We start from the raw sequence: 13,903 nt of genomic DNA on the forward strand, positions 1-13,903 counted from the left end.
TGGAAACCGCCTGGTAGAATTTTGCACAGAGCACAACTTAAACATAGCTAACACTTGGTTTAAGAATCATGATAGAACGTTGTATACATGGAAGAACCCTGGAGATACTAAAAGGTATCAGATAGATTATATAATGGTAAGACAGAGATTTAGGAACCAGGTTTTAAGTTGTAAGACATTTCCAGGGGCAGATGTGGACTCTGACCACAATCTATTGGTTATGACCTGTAGATTAAAACTGAAGAAACTGCAAAAAGGTGGGAATTTAAGGAGATGGGATCTGGATAAACTGAAAGAACCTGAGGTTGAAGAGAGTTTCAGCGAGAGCATAAGGGAACAATTGACAGGAATGGGGGAAAGAAATACAGTACAAGAAGAATGGGTAGCTTTGAAGGTTGAAGTAGTGAAGGCAGCAGAGGATCAAGTAGGTAAAAAGACGAGGGCTAGTAGAAATCCTTGGGTAACAGAAGAAATATTGAATTTAATTGATGAAAGGAGAAAATATAAAAACGCAGTAAATGAAGCACGCAAAAAGGAATACAAACGTCTCAAAAATGAGATAGAGAGGAAGTGCAAAATGGCTAAGGAGGGATGGCTAGAGGACAAATGTAAGGATGTAGAGGCTTATCTCACTAGGGGTAAGATAGATACTGCCTACAGGAAAATTAAAGAGACCTTTGGAGATAAGAGAACCACTTGTATGAACATCAAGAGCTCAGATGGAAACCCAGTTCTAAGCAAAGAAGGGAAAGCAGAAAGGTGGGAGGAGTATATAGAGGGCCTATACAAGGGCAATGTACTTGAGGACAATATTATGGAAATGGAAGAGGATGTAGATGAAGATGAAAGGGGAGATACGATACTGCGTGAAGAGTTTGACAGAGCACTGAAAGACCTGAGTCGAAACAAGGTCCCCGGAGTAGACAACATTCCATTGGAACTACTGACAGCCTTGGGAGAGCCAGTCCTGACAAAACTCTACCATCTGGTGAGCAAGATGTCTGAAACAGGCGAAATACCCTCAGACTTCAAGAAGAATATAATAATTCCAATCCCAAAGAAAGCAGGTGTTGACAGACGTGAAAATTACCGAACAATCAGTTTAATAAGCCACAGCTGCAAAATACTAACACGAATACTTTGCAGACGAATGGAAAAACTAGTAGAAGCCGACCTCGGGGAAGATCAGGTTGGATTCCATAGAAATACTGGAACACATGAGGCAATACTGACCTTACGACTTATCTTAGAAGAAAGATTAAGGAAAGGCAAACCTACGTTTCTAGCATTTATAGACTTGGAGAAAGCTTTTGACAATGTTGACTGGAATACTCTCTTTCAAATTCTAAAGGCGGCAGGGGTAAAATACAGGGAGCGAAAGGCTATTTACAATTTGTACAGAAACCAGATGGCAGTTTTAAGAGTCGAGGGACAGGAAAGGGAAGCAGTGGTTGGGAAGGGAGTAAGACAGGGTTGTAGCCTCTCCCTGATGTTATTCAATCTGTATATTGAGCAAGCAGTAAAGGAAACAAAAGAAAAATTTGGAGTAGGTTTTAAAATCAGTGGAGAAGAAACAAAAACTTTGAGGTTCGCCGATGACATTGTAATTCTGTCAGAGACAGCAAAGGACTTGGAAGAGCAGTTGAACGGAATGGACAGTGTCCTGAAAGGAGGATATAAGATGAACATCAACAAAAGCAAAACGAGGATAATGGAATGTAATCGAATTCAGTCGGGTGATGCTGAGGGAATTAGATTAGGAAATGAGACACTTAAAGTAGTAAAGGAGTTTTGCTATTTAGGGAGTAAAATAACCGATGATGGTCGAAGTAGAGAGGATATAAAATGTAGACTGGCAATGGCAAGAAAAGCGTTTCTGAAGAAGATAAATTTGTTAACATCGAGTATAGATTTAAGTGTCAGGAAGTCATTTCTGAAAGTATTTGTATGGAGTGTAGCCATGTATGGAAGTGAAACATGGACGGTAAATAGTTTGGACAAGAAGAGAATAGAAGCTTTCGAAATGTGGTGCTACAGAAGAATGCTGAAGATTAGATGGGTAGATCACATAACTAATGAGGAAGTATTGAATAGGATTGGGGAGAAGAGAAGTTTGTGGCACAACTTGACCAGAAGAAGGGATCGGTTGGTAAGACATGTTCTTAGGCATCAAGGGATCACTGATTTAGTATTGGAGGGCAGCGTGGAGGGTAAAAATCGTAGGGGGAGACCAAGAGATGAATACACTAAGCAGATTCAGAAGGATGTAGGTTGCAGCAGGTACTGGGAGATGAAGAAGCTTGCACAGGATAGAGTAGCATGGAGAGCTGCATCAAACCAGTCTCAGGACTGAAGACCACAACAACAACAACAACAGGTAGAACACTGCCTTACATTTCATACAAAATCGCACTTCCTATCGATTTAGAATCCCAGTTGGCGGCCATAACAGCAGACAGCCTAAGCAAATTTTGAAGAGAGCATTGATCACTTACCAAGAGATATCCCGTGTGGAGAACTAACTAATTCAATGAAGATCGGTCGCCAGCTCTAGAGGAGCAAATTTTGTTTCTCGTTTGAATTAAATTTAACAACTTTAGATGAGTCACTTGCAAGAATGAAATTTTATTTCTCTGTAAACTCAGAACTGAAATTTTAATATTCTTAGCACACTTGCTACTGTTGTTGTTGTTGTTGTTGTTGTTGTTGTTGTGGTCTTCAGTCCTGAGACTGGTTTGATGCAGCTCTCCATGCTACTCTATCCTGTGCAAGCTCCTTCATCTCCCAGTACTTACTGCAACCTACATCCTTCTGAATCTCCTAATTGTATTTATCTCTTGGTCTCCCTGTACAATTTTTACCCTCCACATTACCCTCCAATGCTAAATTTGTGATCCCTTGATGCCTCAGAACATGTCCTATCAACCGGTCCCTTCTTCTTTTCAAGTTGTGCCACAAACTCCTCTTCTCCCCAATTCTATTCAATACCTCCTCATTAGTCATGTGATCTACCCATCTAATCTTCAGCATTCTTGTGTAGCACCGCATTTCAAAAGCTTTTATTCTCTTCTTGTCCAGACTATTTATCGTCCATGTTTCACATCTATACATGGCTACACTCCATACAAATACTTTCAGAAACAACTTCCTGACACTTAAGTTTCTACTTGATGTTAACAAATTTCTCTTCTTCAGAAACACATTCCTTGCCATTGCCAGTCTACATTTTATATGCTCTCTACTTCAACCGTCATCAGTTATTTTGCTCCACAAATAGCAAAACTCCTTTACTACTTTAAGTGTCTCATTTCCTAATCTAATTCCCTCAGCATCACCCGACTTAATTCGACTACATTCCATTATCCTCATTTTGCGTTTGTTGATGTTCATCTTATATCCTCCTTTCAAGACACCATCCATTCCGTTCAACTGCTCTTCCAAGTCCTTTGATGTTTCTGAAAGAATTACAATGTCATCGGCAAACCTCAAAGTGTTTATTTCTTCTCCATGGATTTTAATACCTATTCCAAATTTTTCTTTTGTTTCCATTACTGGTTGCACAATGTACAGATTGAATAACATCAGGGAGAGGTTACACCCCTGTCTCACTCCCTTCCCAACTGCTGCTTCCCTTTCATGCGCCTCGGCTCTTATAACTGCCATCTGGTTTCTGTACAAATTGTAAATAGCCTTTTGCTCCCTGTATTTTACCTCTGCCACCTTTAGAATTTGAAAGAGAGTATTGCAGTCAACATTGTCAAAAGCTTTCTCTAAGTATACAAATGCTAGAAACGTAGGTTTTCCTTTCCTTAATCTATTTGCTAAGATAAGTCGTATAGGGTTAGTATTGCCTCACGTGTTCCAACATTTCTACGGAATCCAAACTGATCTTCCCGGAGGTCAGCTTCTTCCAGTTTTTCCATTCGTCTGAAAAAAATTCATGTTAGTATTTTGCAGCTGTGACTTAATAAACTGATAGTTCGGTAATTTTCACATCTGTCAACACCTGTTTTCTTTGGGATTGGAATTACTATATTCTTCTTGAAGTCTGAGGATATTTCGCCTGTCTCATACATCTTGCTCACCAGATGGTAGAGTTTTGTCAGGACTGGCTCTCTTAAGGCTGTCAGTAGTTCCAATGGAATGTCATCTACTCCCAGGGCCTTGTTTCGACTCAGGTCTTTCAGTGCTTTGTCAAACTCTTCACGCAGTATCGTATCTCCCCTTTCATCTTCATCTACATACTCTTCCGTTTCCATAATATTGTCCTCAAGTACATTGCCCTTGTATAGACCCTCCATATACTCCTTCCACCTTTCTGCTTTTCCTTCTTTGCTTAGAACTGGGCCTCCATCTGAGCCCTTGATATTCATACAAGTGGCTCTCTTTTCTCCAAAGGCCTCTTTAATTTTCCTGTAGGCAGTATCTATCTTACCCCTAATGAGATAAACCTCTACATCCTTACATTTGTCCTCTATCCATCCCTGCTTAGCCATTTTGCACTTCCTGTCAATCTCATTTTTGAGACGTTTCTATTCCTTTTTGCGTGCTTCATTTACTGCATTTTTGTATTTTCTCCTTTCATCAATTAAATTCATATCTCTTCTGTTACCCAAGGATTTCTACTAGCCCTTGTCTTTTTACCTACTTGATCCTCTGCTGCCTTCACTATTTCATCCCTCAAAGCTACCCATTCTTCTTGTACTGTATTTCTTTCCCCCATTCCTGTCAATTGCTCCCTTATGCTCTCCCTGAAACTCCGTACAAGCTCTGGTTTAGTCAGTTTATCCAGGTCCCATCTCCTTAGATCCCAACATTTTGCAGTTTCTTCAGTTTTAATCTGCAGTTCATAACCAATAGATTGTGGTCAGAGTCCACATCTGTCCCTGGAAATGTCTTACCATTTAAAACCTGGTACCTAAATCTCTGTCTTACCATTATATAATCTATCTGATACCTTCTAGTATCTCCAGGATTCTTCCATTTATACAACCTTCTTTTATGATTTTTGAACCAAGTGTTTGCTATGATTAAGTTATGCTCTGTACAAAATTCTACCAGACAGCTTCCTCTTTCATTTCTTACCCCCAATTCATATTCACCTACTATGTTTCCTTCTCTTCCTGTTCCTACTCTCGAATTCCAGTCACTCATGACTATTAAATTTTCATATCCCTTCACTACCTGAATAATTTCTTTTATCTCATCATACATTTCATCAATTTCTTCATCATCTGCAGAGCTAGTTGGCATATAAACTTGGACTACTGTAGTAGGCATGGGCTTCGTGTCTATCTTGGTCACAACAATGCCTTCGCTGTGCTGTTTGTAGTAGCTTACCCGCATTCTTATAGCTTTATTCATTATTAAACCTACTCCTGCATTACCCCTATTTGATTTTGTGTTTATAACCCTGTAGTCACCTGACCAGAAGTCTTGTTCCTCCTGCCACCGAACTTCACTAATTCCCACTATATGTAACTTTAACCTATCCATTTCCCTTTTTAAATTTTCTAACCTACCTGCCTGATTAAGGGATCTGACATTCCACGCTCCGATCCGTAGAATGCCAGTTTTCTTTCTCCTGATAACGACATCCTCCTGAGTAGTCCCCACCCGGAGATCCGAATGGGGGACTATTTTACCTCCGGAATATTTTACCCAAGAGGACGCCATCATCATTTATCTATACAGTAAAGCTGCATGCCCTCGGGAAAAAATTACGGCCGTAGTTTCCCCTAGCTTTCAGCCATTCACAGTACCAGCACAGCAAGGCCGTTTTGGTTAGTGTTACAAGGCCAGATCAGTCAATCATCCAGACTGTTTCCCCTGCAACTACTGAAAAGGGTGCTGCCCCTCTTCAGGAACCACACATTTGTCTGGCCTTTCAACAGATACCCCTCCGTTGTGGTTGCACCTATGGTATGGCCATCTGTATTGCTGAGGCACACGAGCCTTCCCACACCAACAGCAATGTCCATGGTTCATGGAATAATATTGTTGACTGAAATGAACTGAATTTATTTTGACTTTAAGTATTTCTTTGCAAGAACTTTTGTAATTCAGTGACAGATAATTTTAAACAAATGACCTATAAACAGGTGACCCTATTGTCTTTGCACTAATACTGCTGCTCTAAAGTAGCATACAACATCATAATGTAACATTGGATAAGACGACAAGTTTTTTTCTTTATACTGTGCTACAAGTAAACTTGAATAGTAATACTGATATTTAAATTCAATTTACTTTAAGAAAGAGGAATGCTGCTTAAGGCAAAATAATTTTACAAGAATTCCAATAACTATTTCCATATTACTACTAAATTGATCAAAAATTGAAATTATTGACTGGTAGTTTTCTGCATAGATTTGAAATAATTTTCAGATTATAAAAATTATTAACGAAAGTCTCATAACTTTCCTTCTTTTGTTACAAGTTGAGACGCCATGGTGGCAGGATGATGTCTTCATGTCTCTATTCTGGTAGCCATTGTTAATGCTTTCCTTTGTGCATTTCTACACCATTACACATTGGTTTGGCACATGCCAATTTACCATCAGTTCAGTTAGACATTCCTGCAAATCAAGTATTTACATAACTGAGACAATTTTCCTATGATCCAACCCAGCTATCTTCAGTCTTGATACCACTAACATTTAAATAAATTCTATAGAGACCGTTACACAGAATGGCTCTCTCTCACGTTCACACATGTGCATCTACCACAACTCTCCAATGTCTGACCACTGACCAATCCCTACCTTTGTTTGTGCTTTTTGCACATGGCCCTGCCCATGTGCAAGGCCACTCAACCATAATGCTTGCACCTGTTTGCTTCCACGCTGGATGCAACAGCAACACAAATGCAAATATTCCAAAGTTCCTGGTACTTCTTTGTCAGCATAACAGATCATGTACCAATTTGAGCTCTTCGAATGGTCAACTGTATCAGGCAGGGCACTTACCTTCCTTGAGGTGACCAACTTAATCCAACAACTCCTCTCCCTCCCCCTCCCATTTTTCTCCTGTGTTGGCATTTAAGTGCTCCCTCCGCTGCCACCACCACCACCACCACCACCACCACCACCATTGTCCGCCGCTCGTGGTCTCGCGGTAGCGTTCTCGCTTCCCAAGCACGGGGTCCCGGGTTCGATTCCCGGCGGGGTCAGGGATTTTCACCTGCCTCGAGATGACTGGGTGTTTGTGTTGTCCTCATCATTTCATCATCATCCAGCAAAGTGGCGAAATTGGACTGAGCAAAGATTGGGTAATTGTATGGGCGCTGATAACCACGCCGTTGAGCGCCCCACAAACCAAACATCATCATCATCATCACCACCACCACCACCTCTCCCCTCATAGGGAAGTACTATGTTGTCTGGTAGGGGCCTTCTAATTGAATAGCTCTAGTCCAGACTTTCCCCCCAATCTCATGGATTCACTGCAGTGGTCACTACACAATGATTTTTATCATAGTGGCCATTTTCCAATGTTCCTGATACTTCTTTGTCAGTGTAACAGATCATGTACCATTTTGAGCTCTTCAAATGGTCAACTGGCACTTATATATTTCTGCTAACACTTCATGTTCTGAGTGATGTGTCCTAACTGATCGTCTGCATTCCAGGAACTGTTATTCCCGTTTCTACAGGCCCTTACTGCCACCGGGCAGTGCAGTGGTTGACCAAAGACACTGCAGCAACAATTCAGGATCATTTAAGGGCACTGCATGTCTCAAGTGACATCATTCAGAGACCACACTCATCAGTTTGAAGTGCTGCACACAAGCCTAACAGTCAAATTAAGCACAGTAAGGAGGAATGCTGGGAGCACCATATCTGCACCTTGGGAATGTATGTCTTAATTCTCTGTGTACAGTCCAAGCTCCATAGTCTTCTGGGCCTCCAATGATTAACAACTGGTGTCAGTTCTTGCTGAACGCCTTGCAACCCATTCTGTATCAGCATCTGTGAGCTCTAGCTCTTCTTACCCAACTGCCTTATGACTGCATAATGGGAAAGTTGAAGATATATCCCTATTGTTCACCCTCACCACTCAGAATTATATAACAATCTTTCACTGACTGAGAACTTCCCAATTCTAACCAGACAAAACCCCACATCCATCAACATCTACTGGCCAATTAGCCCCACCAACATGCTATGCAAATTGGTTGAAAAGATTATAGCACGATGGTTTTTGTTGAGTTTTCCGTTGTGGGGCCTTTTGCCCCCTGTCAGTTTAATTTCTGGAAGGGACAATCCACAAATGACCATTTGATTAGATGGGAAACAGCAGTCAGAAAGGCTTTTTTTTAATGCCAACTCCTCATTGCAGTCTTCTTTTTATGTACGTAAGGTGTAGGACACCACTTGGAATCATCACATTTTACTTACTGTCCATAGCAGGTGATTTTGGGGCTCCATATTGATTTTTTTGTTGGTTTGTTCATGTCAGGGTTGGTATATCACTCAGCTTCCCACAGATTTAAGAGAACAGTGTCCTTCAGGGCTCCATGCTGAGTGTGACACACTTCCTCATTGCTATCATTAGGCTAGTCACGGCTGTATATTAATGGTTTTTGCATTTGGTATAATTCACAATGTGTCGCCTTGGCCGATCACCAGCTCCATGTGGCTCCGCTTTGAACTTTTCCTGTAGCTTCCAGTTCTCTCCCAAGGGAACACTGTTTGTACACTCAAGTGGTTTTGAATTGAATTGAATTGAATTTTATTTGATCCTGTAACATTACATTATGTACAGTAAATGTACATGTAATATAGGACATGTCAAAGTATTAACATTCTTTATCACTTAGTTTTCTACACCTTTAGCTTACATTTTTACATCACTGATAATGAATAACAATATATACAAACTTAATGGCATAAGTATTCTGCAACACTGTAAAACTCTTTTTCAATGAGATAGTCTTTAAGTTTCTTTGGAAAGTCTTTGTGAAGTACACTATCTTGCAGGTTTTTGGGCAGACTTCTTGGTAGTCTGATACCAGAGTACTGGTGTCCTTTTTAGCATTGCCAGTCGGTGGGGTATGCTCCGTACTTCATTCTTCCTTCTTGTATTGTGGGTGTGTACACTAGCATTTGTAATCCAGTCCTCAGTACCTTTTGTGATGTACATTATTGTTTTGTATATATACAATGATGAAAAAGTTAAGATACCTAAATTCTTGAAACAGTTTCTGCACATTTCAGAGGTCTTTCTTCTTAAAATGGTCCCTTTTTTTTTTTTTTTTTAAACAGTGAACACTCGTTTTGTTTCTTGTTTGTTTGAGTTTCCCCACACAGTCACTCCATACTGTAAGTATGGTTCGAAAAGTCCATGATACACTGTACACAGAAGGTTCTTGTCTGAATACTGTGATAGCTGCATCATTAAGAATATGACAGAGCTCAGTTTCTTACAGACATTATTAATATGTTTTTTTCCATTTCAGTTCATTATCCACAAGAATACCTAAGAATCTAGCAGATTCTCCTTCTTCCAGCCTTGTTCCATCAACCTCTAAATCCATGTCTACAGCCTTTTCCTTGTTTTTAAACATTGCATACATAGTCTTTTTTAGATTTATACCCAGTTCATTTTCCAACAGCCATTGAGCTGTGACATTTGCAGATATGTATGCTCTTCTCTCAAGCTGTTCCAGATTTTGGTCACTATTTAGTATTGTCATGTCATCAGCATACAATATTTTCTTTTCTTCCTCCCCAACACCTATATCATTAACAAACACATTAAATAACAACGGCCCCATTACCAAACCCTGCAGCACTCCATATTTGATGGATTTGGTTTCTGATTGGTATGAGTTTCCTAATGATACATACTGCTTGCAGTTGCACAAGTATGATTTTATCCATTCATCTGGTTGCCCCCAAATGCCATAGTTGCTTAATTTTTGTATCAGCATTTCATGGTCAATGGTGTCAAATGCCTTTGAAAGATCCAGAAACATTGCAGAGACAACCTTTTTCTCATCTAAGGACTGTAAAATGTATTCTGTTAGACTGGCAATTGCTGATTCTGTAGATTTACCCTTTCTGAAACCATGTTGTGATGGTATGAGAATGTTATGTTTGTCCAAATAGTTAACTAATCTGGTATACATAAGCATTTCTAGGATTTTTGAGAAACCTGATATCAGTGAAACTGGTCTGTAGTTGTTGGGATCATCCTTATACCCTTTCTTGTACACTGGCACTACCTTCATTATCTTCAGTTTTCTGCAAAAATTGCATATCTGAAAGAACAGTTTGTTATGTTCAGCAGTGGTGTTATTATCTCCTCACATACCAGCTTTATTACATGATTTGATATTTCATCATCACCAGCTGATTTCTTGGACTTCAGTTTCTGTATAGTTTTCCACAATTCATCTTCCGTAACTGGTCTTAAGAACATAGTCCTGCATGATCTTTTTTGGTACCTTAATACCCTTCTGTTTTTTACTATTTCTTTCCAATTTTAAGTTTTCTACTACACTGATATAGTTATTATTCAGTATGTTTGCCATTTCCATACAATCTGTGACCACTGTGTTGTCTATTTTAATTGACCTAATACCTTCTTCTTTGTTTGACCCATCTATTTCCTTTCTTTCAGCATTGATTGCATTCCAAGCTGCCTTTGCCTTGTTTTTTGAGTTCGCTATAGAGGTGTCAATTGCTCTTGCTTTGGCTTCTCTTATTGTTTTTCTATACTTTTTTTTTTAACATTTTATAGTTTTCAGCTTTGCCCATCCGTCTCACATCCTGAAGCTTCCTTCCCTGTTCTAGTATTTCACTGGTAATCCACTGTGTTCAATCTTGCTGCCTTTCTTGTCTCTTTACTTTGGGAAATGCTACATTAAAATGTTACTTAATTGTTGGATTACCAGTTGGAATATGCCTGGAGCGAGGCTCTCTGATGGGAGTTCCTAACCCTGTAAGAATGTGTATTCCATATTTTCCTGCATCCCTGTTGATGTTGAACCTCAGATGCACACATTTTTCCCTCCCTATCAAAAAATCATTAATAAGAATTCTGTCTGGACGAAAATGCTTTAACATCTTGGGCTAAGTGACTACATTAACTATAAACCATATTGTCAGACTGTTGTAGGTGAATATTTTGTTGATAATTATGTTATAACTTATGTTTATCTATTATGTTATCATGTTCAAAAAGAATGTTTCAGGAGTGCTACAAACTTAAATTCCATTCTAATCCAAATTAATTAATCACATATTATGTTAACCATAAGATTACTGTTTTAGTAAAACAGAAAGTATCTGCAACATGAGTCAGCCCAAAACTTCACAAATTGTTAAGATATTGTGTACTTTTGATCTAGAAGGGAGAGAGTGTACATGAAGTCTTGTATTGTAAACAAATAGCACTTTTGGAGCTACCGTAAACAACAACGAGTTAAAAAATTATTCAGTCCCACCCAGTAAACACTCAAATTATGTAGTCACAAAGAAACTTAAAATTATGTCAGGTGAAGCAGGAAACTATAGGAAAACTAATGAAGTGACAACAATGTATCAGTGAGTGGGAAACATGAACACTCACAGATTGTTTTTATGTATTATAAATAATATAAAGTGTTGAATCAAGAAAATTATCCCTGGAAGGAAATTGTATAGAATAGCCAAAAAAGTGAGCTCAAAATGACATGAAAAAATTTAATCAGTGAATCTGTTTAGTGCTAGTTCAATTCCAGCCCCTGCTATCGTGAAAGGAGAAGCATGTCGTTGGCTGACAATCATAACAAAATGTGAACATGCACAAAGTTTTTCACTCTTGTAATGGACTATATGCTGCATAGTACACTAATTAGCAAAATAACATGGGGTTTGATGACAACAAGTCCTAAAATAATAAAAGTAGCTTGAAATGAGATTTACACTCTGCACTGACTTGTTAGGATATGAATGCTACAAAATGGATGGACTGGCTGTAGTGGAGTACTGGTTATTAATTCACCATGATACTCTCCCACCTCTTCAGTCATCTATCATCTCTCAAATAACCGATGACATTTCTACTGGATGAATAGCCTACCACATCACTGTGCCTTCACATTTTGTTCCATTTATCCAGTGCATCAGTTTATCAAATGACTGAATGATCTTACAGTTTTTAAAAGTCATCTTCCTCGTCTCTGTAAATATTTGTAATCATGCAAAGGGCAGGTAATATATGATTTTATGCATGACTGTTACATGCTTGGTGCAAGAGTGCGGACATGCAGAATGTGGAGAAATGTATTTCCTATTTACACACATGTGAAAGGTCTGAATGTATCTCGCAACTAGAATATCAGTGGTATCTGATGGGATAAATGAGCAAAAAGTGAATGGAACAAGAGCGTAGAAGCAGGCAGAGGACATTTCTAACAGAAATTGGGGCTGTGTACAATGGCCGGTCACCATTTTTGATTTCTCCAGCTTTAATAGTGTCTGTAGATATTATGTATCTGTATGCTGCTTAACACACCATCAGTGTGATAGTAGATTGTCGTCACCCGTAGTTACAAAAAAATTATTGAACTAAAAGCTTTTCTCGACTGTATTTTTAATTTATTTTAAAATGTTTTATATGTATCATTATTTGTGATGATGTAATGTAGGTGACTGATTTACGTTTGAATGCAGTTGATTTGCATTTTTTTAATTATTTAATTATTTTTACAGGCTGTGAAAAGCAACAGAGTACAAAGTGCAGATGACAAGAAAAAATGTGAGATGTTGAACAATCCAGGGGCAGTATCACCAAAAAGCATAAGAAATGCAGTCAACTCAAAACAAAAGAAAGAATTAGTTGACATAAATGTAAAGAAAAGTAAAAAAGAATGACAGTCATCTCTACCTGGCTCAGACAAAGATGTGAATAGTGATTCTTTAGATGGCAATAACTGTCTAAATAATAAATTTAAAAACCCAATTCATTTTAGAAATTCAGAAAGGAGAGTTCTAAAGAGTAGAAACAAACAAATCAGTGAACAAAAAGAAGGTTATAATGATATAATGTATGAGAACAAGAATGATGGTGTTTGTAAGAATGATGTTTCTTGTAGTATCCAATCAAGTAATAAAATAAATTATGGAAAATTAAAGCCAAATAGTACAGTCTCAGTACTAGGCAAAGATAGTAAAGAATCCACCAATGATGAAAATAGTAAGTGCACCACCAAGAAAACTGAAAATATGAAAACAAGTGATATGAGCAATGATTTTACAGGTAAGATGATTATTTCAGTATCCCAATTTAAAGAATGTAAAACGTACACTGGTGTCCAAAATTAAAGCAGCAAACTGTTATGTCCCCAACCTGTGTCCAGTTCACAACATAATCATACAAACTGTCAAACAGATGTCTGTACGATCACGTTCTGCATATAAGATGGCATTCCAGTCAACTGACAACTGTGCCAATGGTGATGTCAAGGCACGTATCAAAAAATGTAGTGTCTGCCAGGTAGCCCAATAGCTTTGTACACAGTCACAGATGGTGCAGAGGAGATGTTTACCAGACACTCTGCAGTGGTGGGCCATAGAAAGAAGGGAAACAGGACAGCAGGAAACCGATTTGGACCAATGGAATAATGTGAATCGTTCTGTCATTTCTCGGATTTGCTGACAGTTTATAGAAACGAAAACTGTATCCCAAAGACCAGGGCAGGGCCGACCATGTGTGACTTCAGGAGAGAGGACAGTTTTTTGGCTGTAAGAGCACAATAGTAGTGCCTTAGTAGTGCACAGTACCTGGCATGTGAGCTCACAGCAGCCACTGGATGTGTTGCATTGGGGCAAACGGTGTGCAGAAAGGTTTGGCAGAGTGGCCTTTATTGTCGGAGACCTACTGTATGCCTACCTCTTATGCATCTTCACAGAAG

The 13,903-nt window shown here is 38.9% G+C and overlaps 1 protein-coding gene across 1 annotated transcript in view; it reads left to right on the forward strand.

The window, feature by feature from the left end:
* Positions 1-13,050, forward strand: part of LOC126159437 (uncharacterized) — a 199,733-nt gene extending 186,683 nt beyond the window's left edge. The window contains exon 8 of the mRNA XM_049916547.1: positions 12,702-13,050. The gene's annotated coding sequence lies outside the window, so the exon portion shown is untranslated. The remainder of the gene's footprint in view (positions 1-12,701) is intronic.
* Positions 13,051-13,903: the final 853 nt, after the last annotated feature.

Source organism: Schistocerca cancellata, unplaced genomic scaffold (assembly GCF_023864275.1).
Source record: "Schistocerca cancellata isolate TAMUIC-IGC-003103 unplaced genomic scaffold, iqSchCanc2.1 HiC_scaffold_1143, whole genome shotgun sequence".
NCBI classification, from domain to species: domain Eukaryota; kingdom Metazoa; phylum Arthropoda; class Insecta; order Orthoptera; family Acrididae; genus Schistocerca; species Schistocerca cancellata.